Source organism: Hemicordylus capensis, chromosome 2, assembly GCF_027244095.1.
Source record: "Hemicordylus capensis ecotype Gifberg chromosome 2, rHemCap1.1.pri, whole genome shotgun sequence".
Classification (NCBI taxonomy): Eukaryota; Metazoa; Chordata; class Lepidosauria; order Squamata; family Cordylidae; genus Hemicordylus; species Hemicordylus capensis.
Genome location: NC_069658.1, coordinates 109,507,745 through 109,523,661, shown reverse-complemented (window position 1 = coordinate 109,523,661; position 15,917 = coordinate 109,507,745). Strand labels below are relative to the sequence as shown.

Here is a 15,917-nt window from a genome sequence, read left to right as displayed (position 1 = left end):
CCAGCCAAGCAAGCCGCCGCGCCGCCAGTGTCCCCGCCCAGCTGGTGCTGATGAGGCGCACAGGTGAACCTCCGCGCTGACCTGCTCCTGCCACCGCCGCCGCCGCCGCCTTCTTCGCGCTGATTAGCCGCTCGCGACCTTTTCGCGCAGTAAGTTGTGACTGTTCCAAGGGCGGGGAGGGGAGATGGAAGACTGCGGCGCGCGATAACGTGCTTCTGTTCCCCCGGCGTGGATTGTCGTGACATTACTGCCTCTTTAATACTTTTTTTTTAAAAAAAGGTTTTGCACAGGCATGTAGTTGTAGCCGGGAATATATTTGCAATTGCAACCTAATCCTAGACAAGGATTAGGAAGCAAGTCCCTCTCGGGTCAGTGACATTTGCTTACTGATAAGTTATCTGCCATCATGTCAGATAGCTGTCATGTAGCAGGCCGATGCAATTTATGTTTTCCCCCGAAGTCCCAGTGAGTTGCATTGAAGTCAGCTTGTATTAGATTACAGCCTTTCAACCCAATCCAATGTATGTATCATTAGAAGTAAACACCATTTAGTCCGGTGGAGCTTTCTCTTAGGTAACTATGTTCAGGATTTCAGCCTTAGAATGAAGACTTTACACATGTCTACTGTAGGCTACTCTAGAGTAAGTAAGGATTATTTATTATTATGATTTCCATCTCCCAGCAATGACAGTAGTTCACTCATTTAGCCATACAGTGTGCTATTGAAAGCAATAGAGTAAGTAATTGAGGCTTGCCATCATATGATGTAGGGCTATTAACTTTTTTCCCCCTCGGAGGCTTTCCCATCTCTTTCTGCTGTGTGATAACAGGCAGAAATTTAACTGGTCCAGTTCTTTGAATTACTGTCTGGAAATGCTGTGCCTGTTAGATTTTTTCATTTTGGTGCCAAATATGTAGTGCTCTGCCACTGAGCTATACCCCACCCCCCTCCACCTTCCCTGGTCCAGCAATCTTTCCAGTGTATAGAAGTGGAGATTCGGATGTGGTTTAGGGTCAAACCAGACCTGCACATAGATGCATGTTTGCAGCAAATAGCCACTTCAAGGGCAAAAAGCAGCTTGATAGGATTAAACTGAGCAGAAAAGCAGCACATCAGGAAAGAGCTTACCTTCCACATGTGCTTTGGGCCGATCTGGGATCCCTGCAGCTGTTTTTGTATTTTTTTAAAGGGAGTTGCTTCCTGTCAAAAGCTTGCCTCTTAAAAGCACATTTGTGCTCTCCTCTACCTTGACCCTTGGCAACTGTGAGTCCAGGGCCAAGGGTAGTAGTAGTCACTCTGTGGCAAACGTATGGTTTTACTATGTTAGATTAAACACTGGAGTCCCAAACACATCCTATAGCGCAGGGGTTCTCAATGTTGGGTCTCCAGATGTTATTGGACTTCAACTCCCATAATCCCCTGCCCGAGTGGCCTTTGGTTGGAGATTATGGGAGTTGAAGTCCAATAACATCTGGGGACCCAACGTTGAGAATCCCTGCAGTGAATCCCAGTAACATTAGTGGAACAAAGAGCTGATTCACATGTTACACAGCACTAGTGTTTGCTGCAGTTGCACTGGTATTATGCCTGTTTTTCCTAGGGATGTGCATGAATCATGATTTGCCCTGTGATTCGCAGCACATCCCTGGCACCTTTAAAAGGGAAGAGGGCAGGTGCATACCTGCTCTTCCACCGCTCACCACCACTTCCTGTATTGGCAGCACTATCCCCCAGCTATCATTGTGCTCTGGCAGCACTTTTCCAGCTGCCCTCGCATGATACCAGCCTGCACATGGCCTCTGTGCACGTGCAGTGGCCATTTGCGCAGTCAGCAACCATGCTGACCATGCAAATGGCCACACACGTGTGTGCTGGCATCACACAAGGTCAGCTGGGGAGATCACCACCGGCGCACAATGATAGCTGTGGGCTAGTCTGCAGATACAGGAAGTGGCAGAGAGTGGTGGAGGAGCAGCTATGTACCTGCTTTCCTCTGTTTGAATGGTGCCGGGGATGTGCTGTGTATCACATTTTGAATCACAATGCGTGCACATTCCTAGTTTTTCTGCAATAAACACATAATGTGGAAAGAGAAAATGCATGTCTAGAAGCACCCAATTGGCTTTAATTCGTCAGCACACCTTCATTGCATGTTTCGGGCACGTATTTGTCTTCATATGCTACATGTTTACTGCCAGAAACATCAGTGTAATAGCAGTGCAGCTGCCTCCAACCAACGTGATTTATGCATGGAGTGTGAGGAGTCTCTTGCTTCCACTTAATGGTCAGGATCCAAAGTACTGCACAGCTTATACGGCATATCCAAGGAGGCTTTGAGTTTGTGTTTTTCAGACCGTAGCTTTCATGGCAAGCCACATTTGAAATGGAAGATGCTTTTAAAAGCATTTTGCTTTATGGCAGAGGGTCTGCTGTTTAAGGGGCGGGGGAGTTCAGAAAAACCTTTTGGGATGCTGAAGCCTGAAAGCACACCTAAAATAGCTCTTTGGATTTTGGCCTATGTAAATGGTGCAGTGGGGAAGCAACCTGCCTAGAGAGCAGGTAGCTGTTGGTCTCCCAGAATATGGGAGATTCATATAATGGGCAGCAGTGATATAGGAAGTTGCTGAAAGGAACTTCCTATATCATCTCATACTGTGCAGGAGGAGGCAATGGTAAACCACTCCTGTAATCTACCAAGAAAATCACATGACTCTGTGGTCACCAGGAGCTGACCCAGACTTGATGGCACAACCTTTCAATTCCTTATTTAGGACTAGGTTGCCTGAAGGTTTTCTGCTGAAATTCGTATACTTGCTCTTAAGCTGGCTATATCACATTAAGATCAATGGTATTAGGCCAGCTAATGCAACATCAGTTTGGTTTGTGAGTGACCGCCAAAGACTGCATGTGCAGAAATGCATCTAACAAAATTGTACTGTAATGGAAAATAGTTAGTGGCCAGTGGCTTTCTTGGCCTCTTGCTTGTTTACTTGCATGCATACATGCCATGTGCAATTTGGCAAATAAACAACCTGTCCACTCCCAACACAAATCCTTGTCTGAAAATAACACAATGGAGAGAGTGTAAACGTTGCTAAACATTCCCATCAATGGTTCCAATTTCCTATATTAATAATTATACATATTGAAATTATATTGGAAGACTGATTTGTTTTATGAGGAAGGCAATATTCCACCACATGTACTATGTTCATGCATGCACATGGTTGTCTTATGAGAGAATCTTCTTTGGAACACATGCCCCTGCAATTGAGGTAGAAATTGCTACTTCTGTGTTCTCTCATCTAGGATTACAGTTAATTGTTAATTTCATGAAATGATATGGAGGGATCCTATAATTAAATCTTTAACTAGTACTTAAGTGAGAAACCTTTTTCATTTGTACAGTTTTAATTTTCATTTAAAAGACATACAACAGAAAGAAAAAAGAAAAGAGGAAGCCAAATAAAACACATTTCACTCTGCTCATGGTATATTTTGAGAACTGTTAAGTCTGCACTGCAGTCCTCAATCCTCTTGAAACTCATAAATGTCATTGACTTCAATGGGAGTCATTTGTTAATTGCAAGCAATTTCCGAATTAGCAGGTACCTATTTTACTATCCACTTTCTTGTAAGATACCTGCTCATTTATATAATTTATATCAAATTTGTTTTAATAAAAGCAGGAAGGTCTTCTACTGATTGAATTCCAAACTGAGCGAAGAAGGCAACTTATGGATTTTCTTAACTGATGCAATGGCAAAATGTCGAAAAGAACATTTACAAATGTACTTCGCTAGGAATGTGTCCATAAAAACACTGATTAATTGTGACACTTCCAAACCTTGAATGTTTTGGATTTTGAAGAAGCCCAGGCCTCCTCCTTTAGTGGTATGCACAAAGCATGTTAGCAGGAATTATTGGCAGTATGCACTTTGGGTATGTGTGGTGCAGAGAACATATTTTCCAAGTGCTTCACTTTTGAAACCCACATGGATTTTGGTAGCAACAGATGCACTGAAATTGTGGCATCTTACGTGCAGAGTATTTGCAACTCAAATATGATGATACATCTTTTGGGTTCTATGAGGCTAGTGTAGCCCTGTTTTTAAAAAGTTCCCTTAAAAGAAGGGAGATTAGCACTAACAAGCCTTTTTTGGACCAGCTGGAGTGACAAGCAGAGCCAGTGCTGTTTATGGATGCAGTAGGCAACGTGCAGCTCTCCAGATGTTGCCGAACTACAACTCCCAACACCCCCAGTCACAATTTATTATAGCTGGGGATGGTGGGAGTTGTAGTTCAGCAACATCTGGAGTGCCACACATTGCCTACCCTTGGGCTGACATCTAGACTAACAAAGCACTGGTACTTCTGAAGAGTTCAACTAACACAACTCCACCACTAATGCAGTGGGCAGGGGAACAAATTTTGATAATATTCTCTTCCCCTGGAAGCACTCTGTGCCACTCGAAAATATTCCCTGGCCTGGGCGTTGTGCAGCCTTCTGGGACATATTTTCAGGTGGTACTGAGTGCTTCTGGGCAAAGGGGAGATCATCAAAATCAACCACTCCATGCAAGCACTGGTGCAGCGTTAGTCTGGAACTCTTCAGAAGCACTGGTGCTACTCCGGTGCTTCTCCCATAGCACCAGTGCTTCATCAGTTGGGTTGTTGGCCAGTGTCCATTTGGGGTTATCCTGTCTGACATCATTAGAAAAATACCTTCTTCTGTATCTTCCCATGTTAAAATGGCAGCAGTAGCCTCTGAGAGGCTTCAGAGGAGGTAGGGGAGCAAGAAAAGTTTCTCACACATCTCATCTCCCTAATTGTTGCATCTCCCCCAATGGAGAGGCACGAACACTCTCAGTCTGGGGACAACTTTGCAGATGTGAAAGTTCCATACTGAACAATATGAAGATACATGAGAGACAAGGAGGTGTGAGGCACTTGTGCTTCCTGCCTCACCCCCACCCTCCTGCTCCCACTACACACATCACTGGCAGATCCCAAGCAGTCTTAGGGGCCCCTCTCAAGTTATGTGTGTTGTGGTATGGGAGCTGCAGCAGTATGGCTCCTTACCACGTCACCTGGGTAGAGTAAGAGAGACCAGATCATGTGGGAGGAGTGCATGCTAGCTCCTCCCCTGGAAATGAAAGTAATGCTGTCATGGGAGGAGCATGGTCCTCCCCATTAGAATTTATCTTCATTTCAAGGTGGGACCATGCCATGGGCTTCTCCCATGTAGCTCAGGGCTTCTCATGCTACCCAAGCAACAAAGGAATCAGCACTACCCACAGCACTACCACAACCTAGCATGAGAAGCAGCTCTTATTCTCATCGCCATATTCAACAGGATATACTCAAAACAAATCCAAACGGAATCTACTGAGTTTTATGTTTGCCTCAGTTGTGATAGATTATCAAATTGCATAAAGATGTTAGAGGTGATGCAGAGTTCATTGGCCAAGGTCCAGGACAGGTCTGGAATTAAGTTGTTTCACAGCAGGTCTCTAATGCTACATTTGAGAAAGGGATTTGGCATTTGAACTGTCCAGTATGTGACCTTGCCTTCCAATGGATTTTGAAGTGTTGCCCTAAGAGCCTCTTGGGTCAGCTGGGTAAGAAATAAGTCATTTTAAATTTTAGATTTCTTTATATTAATAAAGGTTTACATATACAACAGTGAGCTTATGGAATCTCTTGGTAAGGCAACTCCAGTATACTTCTGCCTCCCAAAAACCTAGGTGGCTGCTAAACCAGGGTTAGTACAGGTATAATGCAGTCATAATTTCTGCACTACACACAGCAAAATGGAAGCAGAAGAAAACCTGCAGAAACAAGATACCAAATAACAGTAACAACAGACACTTTCACAGCATCCTGACAATCCCCCATCAATCACTATGTCACAAATTACTCATGCATGGAAGGCACCTATCAACACCACTGATTTGGCGTGGGTGGTTCCTCTGAAGCACCAGGGCCTCCACTAAACCATATCAATGGTGATTCTCACAGCCAATACTATACAGTCTATAGGAATGGAAGTTCTTCTTTTCAAACATGTTTTAGCACTGTAAGTGATCAATATTTCCTTTTGGGTATTTAGTGAAATGATCCTGCAGACAGTGGAAGATGTGGAAGTTACTGAGAAACAAGATGAATCAACTGGGCAGAGGTAATGTTCTGGAAACTGACTAAAGGAAAAAAGATATTGCATCATCTGGGATGTGCATCATCATTAGTTTTGCCTCCTGGACCTATTATGAACACCCAGCTGCATAAAGATGTTGCGCCTCAAGTAATGCAAGTTTCTTGGCAGCATTTTGTTTTCAAACACCATTTTGCTTGAAAAAAACCAACTACGATACCTTCCCTATGGTAGAAGATATGGTTTACAGTTCAGATTATTAAGGAAAACCAAGAGGTCAAATCAGGATGGTCTTTTGGAGTACAAATAGTGTACACAAAGTACTACCAGGGTTGTTGATGATCCAGAACTTTTGGTTTAAAGCCAGATTTTTAAAATAATCATCACTTCTCAAACTCTTGGATGGATTATTGAGTCATCCTACAAACCTTTTAGTCCCTGAGCTTTTCCGCTCTACTGGCAGACTGCTGTGTGGATAATTCTTATTATTTGTTCTGCAGAGAAACAGACTTGACTTTTGAGATATGAATATGTATGGTGAAAGGATAGCATGACAGTAATGCACAACTCCTTGAAATATTTTGCTCAAGACAGCAGATGTTAAAAAAAACCAACCCTTTAACTTTCAAATCATTTGGTTTCTGTAGTGAATATATTAAGGCTATTTCCACAATCACTGGGAAGCAGGTTAAGGGAGCTTGGTCCGCTTCCCAGTAATCATGGGAACCACTGGGCTCGCGAGCCCGGAGCTCCCAAGGTGATCGGTGACACATGAGTAGACCCCCAACCGGGAGGCTACAGCCAGCCTCCCAGGCTCGGGGGTCTCTCCAGGATGCCCCACACACTCACACGGGGCATCCTGGGACTTTTGGGGGCTGCTTGGCCCCCAATCCTTGCAGTCCCCACTGGCTCTGTGACGGAGCTGGCAGTTGTGTGGGCAGCTGATCTGGCTGCCCAGGGGGGCTGCACTTTGGTCGTCTGTGAGGAGAGTGGGCTAAGACTGCTTTCCTCACAAACCCAACAGAAGCTCTTCTCATGGATCGTGAGAAGAGCTTCAATGTGTACTACATTCTAATGCATTTTGAGTGGTTTTTCAAGAGAACTTGAATACTTTGAGAACTATTATTAATGCAATAATAATTGAAATTACCACACTCATTGCTGCATTTTTATTTGACATTCTTAAAATATGTTATAGATGTTAAGATAATGAAGCTTTACATAAAGCTTTGAGATATTATTAACTACATTTGTAATAATGGATAAGCTAGGTCACGTGGAGAGCTAGAGAGGCCATCAGTGCAACAAAGGTTCTTATCTTGGGACACTCTAGGCTTCACTGGTGTTGCTGACCATGCAGATGGCACCCACACATGTGTGGATACCATGTGCATGCTGATGGTGCACTGGGCTTTTTGGGACATGCGCTACCCCAGAAGGAAGCAGGGAAGGGCAGTTCAGAGCAGGTAAGTACCTGCTCTCCATTTTCTTAAAGTGCCCTTTTTAATTTCCCTCAAAGTCAACTGTACTTCGAACTGAAGTTTGAGCACATCCCTAGTTCAAGGTCTGTCTCAGTGCCTTGTAGGGTCCCTGATTCTTTTCAGGGCTTTGAGGAGATTCCCACTTCACTCCAGCCCTTCTTTCCATCTGTTCCTAATATCCATACACTTCCAGAAGGTGCTTAAGTAAATAAGCAGAACCCTCTAAGATAGTGAGCCAGACTTTAGCTGGCCCTGATGGGATTCGTATTGCAGATAGCAAAGAGCCAGCGTGGTATACTGGTTAGAGTGCTGGACTTGGAGCGGGGAGACTCGAGTTCAAATCCCCATTCAGCATTGAAACTAGCTGGGTGACTCTGGGCCAGTCACTTCTCTCTCAGCCTAACCTACTTCACAGGGTTGTTGTGAAAGAGAAACTCAAGTATGTAGTACACTGCTCTGGGCTCCTTGGAGGAAGAGTGGGATATAAATGTAAATAAATAATAATAATAATAATAATAAATTAATAATTGTCATATGGCAATGGCAGAACCTTTAGGAAGTGGAGTCAGTGGGTTGGTTTCAGTTTCAGTCACCTATGATATCACATATCCCACCTACCTCCACAAATGAATCCCACTGGTGAAGAGAAACCGCCCCCCACCCTTGTCATCGGAATGCCAAAGAACAGAGGAGGATTCCAGCTCTTGTTTCCCCTCATTAGAAAGGCATCATGTGTCAACGGTGCAAACTGCAGAACTAATGCTTCATGTTATAAACAAAGGGTTGTTTTTGCCCCAATGTAAAGAATACTTCCAGGTGCTTCTATGTTCACACAGTTTCTCCATACATGCAGATTTTCTCATTCACTTCCACACAGGGAAGATACTTTGAGAACACAAAAGGATATAGGTGCAAGATTTTGAACCATTCGGCTCTAGGGCATCTTAGGATAGTGGACTGAAGGCTGCTGGTGAGGTTAAAAAGCAGCTTTAGAAGTCATAAGGATTCATTTTTATCAGCTTGATAAGTTTGTGCATTTCTGCAAAACATGAAAAATAAAAGATATACCAAAAAAGGGTGACAGAGAATCGGTGAGTGACTCTTTCTTCGTGTGTGTGCTCGCGAGCGTGTACGCATGTGTTTCCTAGGTAACCTGGACAGTGGAAACTTGGATGTCTCCCTACTGTGAGACGCTTGAGCTCTACACACATTTGAAACTCACACATTTCACTACAGGACTGATAGGCAAGACCGGCTTTGCACATTAAATAGCCAACACAAGTCACCTCACTGCTGCTGCTGGTTCAGAGCCCAAAGTTGCCCATATATCCCCCCCTCTTCAAATCTGATCCAAAGCATCCATATTAGGTTGCTTTCTTGTGAATCTGTTTCTTGTTATATGATTATTCAAGAGTACACAATGTATTCTAGGTTATGGTGAGCAATTAGAAAGAAAAAAGAGTTCTCTAGAGAAAGCCCCAAGGCTTCAACTGTAATATTATCTTCTAGTTGCAACATGTGTCCAGCAGTGGTTTCCATGGATGCAAACACAAGAAAACATTGTGCCCAGATAAGGTAAGGCTATATTCCTGGATATGAGCAGCTCACAGGAGCACCTGGAAAGAACTGGAATGGCTGGCCCTTCCAACTTCTGGGTTTCACTCCATGCACTTAAAAAGTTAATGCAGAACTCACTCTTGAGGTGGTGTGGCTCTGATACTATCACTGTCAAATATTTTCTGTCTTTTTCAAATGTGAACACCCTCAACACCCAGTCTTTAAAATAGCAATGATAACATTTCTGTTGCCCACTGTTAGGGCCCTTAAAATGTTACCTTAACAGTGTGGAAGCCACTGAGGCATGTGTCTGTCCTGTGCTACTCTGGTAACTTGAAAGGCTGCAGGTCATGTGGGGAAACCTGGCCAGTAAAGATCCTTCAAGCAGCTGGGCAATATAACCATGGGAAGGAACACCGTTCCCTTCTATGTGACATGGAGCCTTCAAAGTTACTGGAAAAGCATAGGGAAAGACATACAGTGCAGTGGCTCCTGTGCTGCTGATATAGCATTGAAAGGGACCCTCACATATTTACTCTTCATGATTATGAGCAGCCATGTGCTATGAGTAGCAGTGTGGTATAATAGCTAATGTTGGATTAGGACTGGGGAGACTCAGGTTCAAATCCTCACTGAACCACTTGCCCCCAGAAAAAAAGGACACTGGTGATCTTGGGTCATCATTATCTCTCATCCTAATCAACTTCACAGGCAGCTTTTGAGGATAAAATGGGGGGGGGAGAACTTTATATACTGTGTACTACCATAGGCTCCTAATAAGAATAATATGTGCTAGTATTTCTGAGATCCATTAAAATAGCAGCTATGAACACAACACAGCATAAATGCATAAATATAAAAGTAAATGTTTGTCAAATTCATTCCTAATGTCCCCACCCCATCAGTAACAAAACTGCTACCAATTTCTTCTGCTTATTTAATTACCACCAGCACTATTTGGTATCTATTGTTTATCTTTATTTTATATCCCTCACTTTACATACACAGAATCTATGAAATGTCATTTCACAGTCATTAAACTAGCTTTTGTCCTCAGATTTGTTGAAGCTAAATTTGTAGGACCCTACCGTTGGTTTCAGAGGAAGTGCACAGTTATGAAAATAAGTGCATAATATTTTTTGGATCCAGAACATTTATCTTGCTTCCTGTCATTATGCATGAAATATATTAAGATGGTAGAATAGATTTCATTCAATGGACATTGCCAAGATATATGGGGGGGGGTAATTCTTGGATATTTGCTGGGAGGGTGGGGGACCAATGGGAACTGTTTCCCCAGGATAAAGAACATGTGTCAGGGCCAGGGACCTGAAACTATTCTGTTCTAGGCTGAGGCAGGGATCCATGAGGGACACAGACCTTGGACAGCTCCAAGAAGAAAGAGACCAGGACCTCAGCTAGCTCCAAGCAGGAAAACATGAGATCTGGGTATAGCAGCAAAGAAAGATGTGGTTTCAGCAGCTGCTTGGAGCAGACTTTATGTCTGCTGACCAAGCAGAGTGAATTGGGGGTATTAACTCTACTTGGGCAGCTTTCCTTGGGAAGACATTGTTGCTTAAATGGACATTGCCCAATTTTCTAAATGTAGAGGGACTTCTGTGAGGGCTGGCAGCTCCTCAGGGGACTTCTCCAAGTCAGGGGGAGAAGGCAGGACTGTGTCCTCAGGTTGTGGTGGAAGTGCTGGCTCAGGTTCCCCTAGTTCTCCCGGTATGGGGCGGGGGCGGGGGGTTCCTGGCAGAACAGGATCACCAGGGGTCTGGGTTGTAGGTAGCCTTTATATCTTGTCTCATCCTCTGACCCTTACTCACTCCCCAGTGGTGGAGTCCCAGATCTGTGGTCATGACACCATCTGGATTAGGAATGAAACAGGAAGGGGAAGATTAAAACCACCTACTCATCCCCACCTGCCATGCTCTCAGTCTAGAGATCAGGGGCTCCACATGTGCTATTTACAGAGGGGAGCAATCTGCCAGGGCAAGAAATTATGAGAAATTATGCCATGACTGACAAGAGTGCCTTAGAGTAACAGGAATACAGCAGGCTCATCCAAGAGAAGCATACAGTATGAAGTCTCTTGGCAGTGTTATCTACCTTTCCTCTGCTACAATCAAACACTGATTAACTGACATTTTTAATGAAGTCAGTTTTGTTCCCAAGAGTGAAGTTCTCAGTCACCACAATGACTGGAGAATCATTTTCCGCTGAGCTGAAATGTTTCTATTTCACAAAAGATTAATTAGCAGATTACTAATGAGAAGTGACTTAATAATAGCAGCAGCTCCAGCTTCTGAATCTCCTAGTGTGTTCTGGAGTCCCTGCCCCCACCCCCCGCATTGGCAAGATTGAAATGTATTTTGTAGCACCAAGAATGTTATTGATAGTTAGCCAATGATTAAGAACCAAGCTACTATTTTACAGGGTTGAATGTCCCAACATTAAAAAACAAGGGCTCTAAGAAAGCCAAAAGACGACAAAAGTGGCTTATGACAGAGAAGGGGTCTGATAAGTAGCAAAAGGTCGTGGCCTTAGAAATGCCTGTGATCTTTTGCTTCCTGAAGCAGAACTCTAGAAAATGCCAAGTCTTGCACTGTATATAATAATGAAGCACTAGATAAAGCATTATGTGAGCACAGGAGAAGGGGGCAGCTATTTTATTTTGCTGGTGGCCATGAGGAAAAAGTCCCTTCCTGCTCCCTTAAAGGACATTCTATAGATCAGAGGTTCTCAGTGTTGGGTCCCCATATGTTATTGGACTTCAACTCCCATAATCCCCAACCAAAGGCCACTGGGGCTGGGGATTATGGGATTTGAAGTCCATTAACATCTGGGGACCCAACGTTGAGAATCCCTGCTATAGATCATTTGAACTCTTTATTGACCTTCAGGAGAGCCCTTTAGACTTATCTGTTTGGCCTGGCCTTCCAGGGTTTTTAAATTGTTGTAAGGATTTTTTAATGTACTGGGTTTGTTTGGTTTTTTAGGGTTTTTAAATTGTTTTGTAACTGATTGTTTTATGGTATTTAAATTTTTTTGTTTTTATTGGTGACTGATTTTAACTGTGTTTGCTTGTGAACTGCCCTGAGCCGAATTGGGTAGGGCAGTATAAAAATTCATTCATTCAATCAATCAATAAAATAACTGTAAGGTAATGATAAAGTGTGCTGTCAAGTTGATTTTGACTCCTGGTGCCCACAGAGCCCTGTGGTTGTCTTTGGTAGAATACAGGAGGGGTTTACCATTGCCATCTCCCGCACAGTATGAGATGATGCTTTTCAGCATCTTCCTATATCGCTGCTGCATACAAAACGGAGAAGCTGCTACAAGGGGCATCAGGCAAACTTTGTAGCCAGGAGGAGATAGCGTTCTCCTGAGAAGTAGGAAATAGCTGAATTGTGGGGCATGAAACATTTGTAGCAGCAACAACTGCAGCATCATAAACAGATGCCTGAACTGTTGCAGCTTAAGGTGATACAGCTTTTACTGCTGCTGCTTTGTGTGTGACTGTTTTATACAGGGTTTTAAACTTTTAAATAGAGGTATTTTATATCTATATGTAATATCTGTACTTTTTGTATTTTAATTGCGCATTGTTTTAAATATATTGTAAACCGCTTGGATTATTTTAATGAAAATTGGTATAGAAGTCTAACAATAAATAAATAGAAGCAAACAAAACAAATGTATGGTTCTTCATCTTTTCTTTTGCAATCATATAGCTTGAGCGCCAGCTCCCCTGCAAAACTACACTGGCTCCAGTGTCACTAAAAAAACTCTGCAAAGTTTGCAAAACTTGCACATAGAAAGAAGCGGGATAAGAAGCCTCAATGCTAGCAGGATAGAGAGTCCTCCTCCTGCCCCCGCCCATACCCAGGGGCGTAACTATAATAGGGCAAGAGGAGACTGTTGTCTGGGGGCCCACTGCCTTGGGGGGCACCCAGAGGCAAGTCACATGACTGACTCCTCCAGCCGTGCACCCGCCTGGGCTTCCTCAAGTGGTATTCATCCTCCGAAAGACCTGGAGCTACCAGAACAGCATGTCTTTCTCTAGCACTATTAAATGACTTGTATCGTTGACAATTTACAAAATCTTTGTAAAAATAATTTAGGATGATGTTCTATTGTTGCACATAGGATATATGCTTTTTGTAACCACTATTCAGCCTCATTTAAGATTTCTTTATTTCATGAGCTGAGCTTCTGTGAAAGTGGGCATTTTAAAATCTTGTCTCTGGGCCCACTCCAACCTTGCTACGCCCCTGCCCATACCACTCCCCAACAGTTTGGCAGGGAGATTATGAACTGTAGTTGATGGAAGTGATTGGCTGCTTTCAAAAAATGCCTCAGAAGCCCTGTTGTGGGACACAGTGGGGGTGTTCATATTGTCTATAATACTGGAGTATCTAGAATAGAAGCTTTAAAAGTCAGGGATAGAGGGTATGTGCAGAATAAGAAAGTTCTTGATAAGAGAGGCTGAGATTTTACGATTTTTAAAATATTGACCCTTGGTGGGGACTTTTGTTTGTTTTTAACTACTTACTTAGGCTGTGCTTTTAGGTGTGGTTGCAAGTAAATAGTGTAGTTCCTGGTCACACTGGCAGGGGAATGCATATTTGGGGGTTTACACAAACGTTCAAGTTGAGCTGGGATGAGGTTGGAGGGCAGCAGAGCATTCCTATGAGTCCGTAAACAGATCACACCACGTTTCCAGAGAGTGGCTCTTGCTACCTAAGATCCGGCAGCTTCTGCCTGGCTGCTTCCATTCCAGACACCCCCAAATCAGTTGATCTCTATACCTTTTTCAATCCTAGCAGCTTGAAACTGCTCTTTTAAAAGGCACCTCAGGAGAAGAGAGGGACAAGGAGGCGGGGAAGAGTCACCTTACGCTTTCCCATCAACCCTGTTGCGTTAGATGCCTTCTGTGTGACCCCTGGCCATAAATTGTCTGCATTCCCTTTTAAGGTGTTAGATAAGCTTGCTAGTCTCCTGCTCACAGCTAGTGCTCTGCCAACAAAGGGATGGCTATCCAGCAGCTTCATGAATGTAAGTGGAGGGAGGGTTGGCTTCTGCTTCAGAGAAAGACAGTACACACGTCTCCCATGCTGTCGCAATCTGACCTACGCTTGTCTTCAGAGGTGGAAGCAACACTTCAGACAATCAGATAACATCAACCTTGGCATCCAGTGCTGACTTTATTAGGAAACATTAGTCAGAGGTTTCCAATCAGAGTAAGTTTTCGGAGCCAGTCGGACCTTCTGCTGTTGGATGCTCACTCCTCCCCTTCCTCTGGCAGCAAAGAGAACCCCTTGAACCCCCAATGCTGCTATAGGAGCAGTCGCTGCTGCCTCCATAAATGGATACCCTGCTGCCTCCCTTCTGCTCCTCAGTGCCATGCCTGCCCCACTGCCACCAGGCCTGCCTTTTTTGTCACTGGCCAGCACATTTTTCACCAACCCAGCTGGGTGCTTCTCTGTTCCCTTTCGGGGAGTGGGGAGAGAGGGGGAAGACACACCCAGACAGGCTAGTGAAGAAAGCAGTGGCTGGCTTCCATGGTGTTGGTATCAGGCGCTGGCCACACCCCGTGTCAGTGTGCTGATGCAGCCAGAAGGGGTGTGGCTGGCACAGAGTGACACACCCAGTGAGGAAGGAAGCAGGTGTGGTGGTAGCAGTGAGGAAGCTGGGGCTGGCGTGGTGCCCGCCCTCCCATTTTGTTCCAGGGCTACCACCAGGCTTCCTACACCCCTCCCTCCATTATCTCAGAATAGGCAAGATATTGAAAAGCAGCCAGTTCTTTCCCATACAACAATGGCAAGTTGGCTTCAAATGGAGACCAAGACCCTCCTATCTAACTTGCCTACTTCTGGTTCCTGATAGTCAGGGGACCCTCTGAAATGGTGTGGGATGGGGCACAGGGGGCTGCATTGGGAGGGAGAATAAGTGGGAATAGGGGGCCTTTCTGATTGCACAAGAGCAAGCTTGGATCCACATCTGTGTATCTGTGTATCCACTAGCCCTTGTGGCAATTTCTTTTGATAATTCATTTAAAACAAAAAAGTCTTTCAATAGCTTCAAAATCATTTATATGATGCATAGCATAAAGGAGCAAGTGGGTATTCCCGTTTTATTGGAGGAGGAGGAGGCGGCACTGCTTGATTATGTAATACTGTCATACTTCAGAATAACAGTGCAGAGCACAAACAGGATCTGTAGTGTAATGTGTTGCTTTGTGTGTAGGAACAACTGTCTATCCTACCCATCTGATACCGTGTGTGGAGGATCCTTACTGATCTCACAAGCCCTGAGATATCAATTATTTACTGCTGTCACCAAGTTGACTTTGCTATGGCTATGTCTATTCAACCTTTCAACCTTTGCTGTAATACCAAACCACACACATACAGAGGGGCATGCCAAGGTAATTTGGGTACTTGGACCCCAGCCGTGAAGCCCCCCCGAAACCTCCTGGGGGGGCACCCAGCCAAACCTCCATGGTTGGTTTGTTTAAACTCTTACTGCGGCCAAGGGGTGGCTGTCGGAGGGGGGAGGGAGCGGAGCAGTCCTTCTCCCTTCTCCGCCCCCCACTCCCCTGGCGGTGGCAGGGACCAGAAGCGATGCTCGGCCTGTCTGTTCAGGCCAACGTCTTTAACTACCTGCAAGGCGCACCTGCACAGTTTAGAGATCGTCACAAGCCTGTGATGGCATGGAC

General features: G+C 44.4%; 1 long non-coding RNA gene across 2 annotated transcripts in view; it reads left to right on the top strand.

Moving 5' to 3' along the window:
- Positions 1 to 7: 7 nt before the first annotated feature.
- Positions 8 to 15,917, top strand: part of LOC128343261 (uncharacterized) — a 101,837-nt gene continuing 85,927 nt past the window's right edge. For both annotated transcript variants that reach the window (XR_008315419.1, XR_008315418.1), the window contains exons 1-2: positions 8 to 149; positions 6,114 to 9,211. This is a non-coding gene — a long non-coding RNA (uncharacterized LOC128343261). The remainder of the gene's footprint in view (positions 150 to 6,113; positions 9,212 to 15,917) is intronic.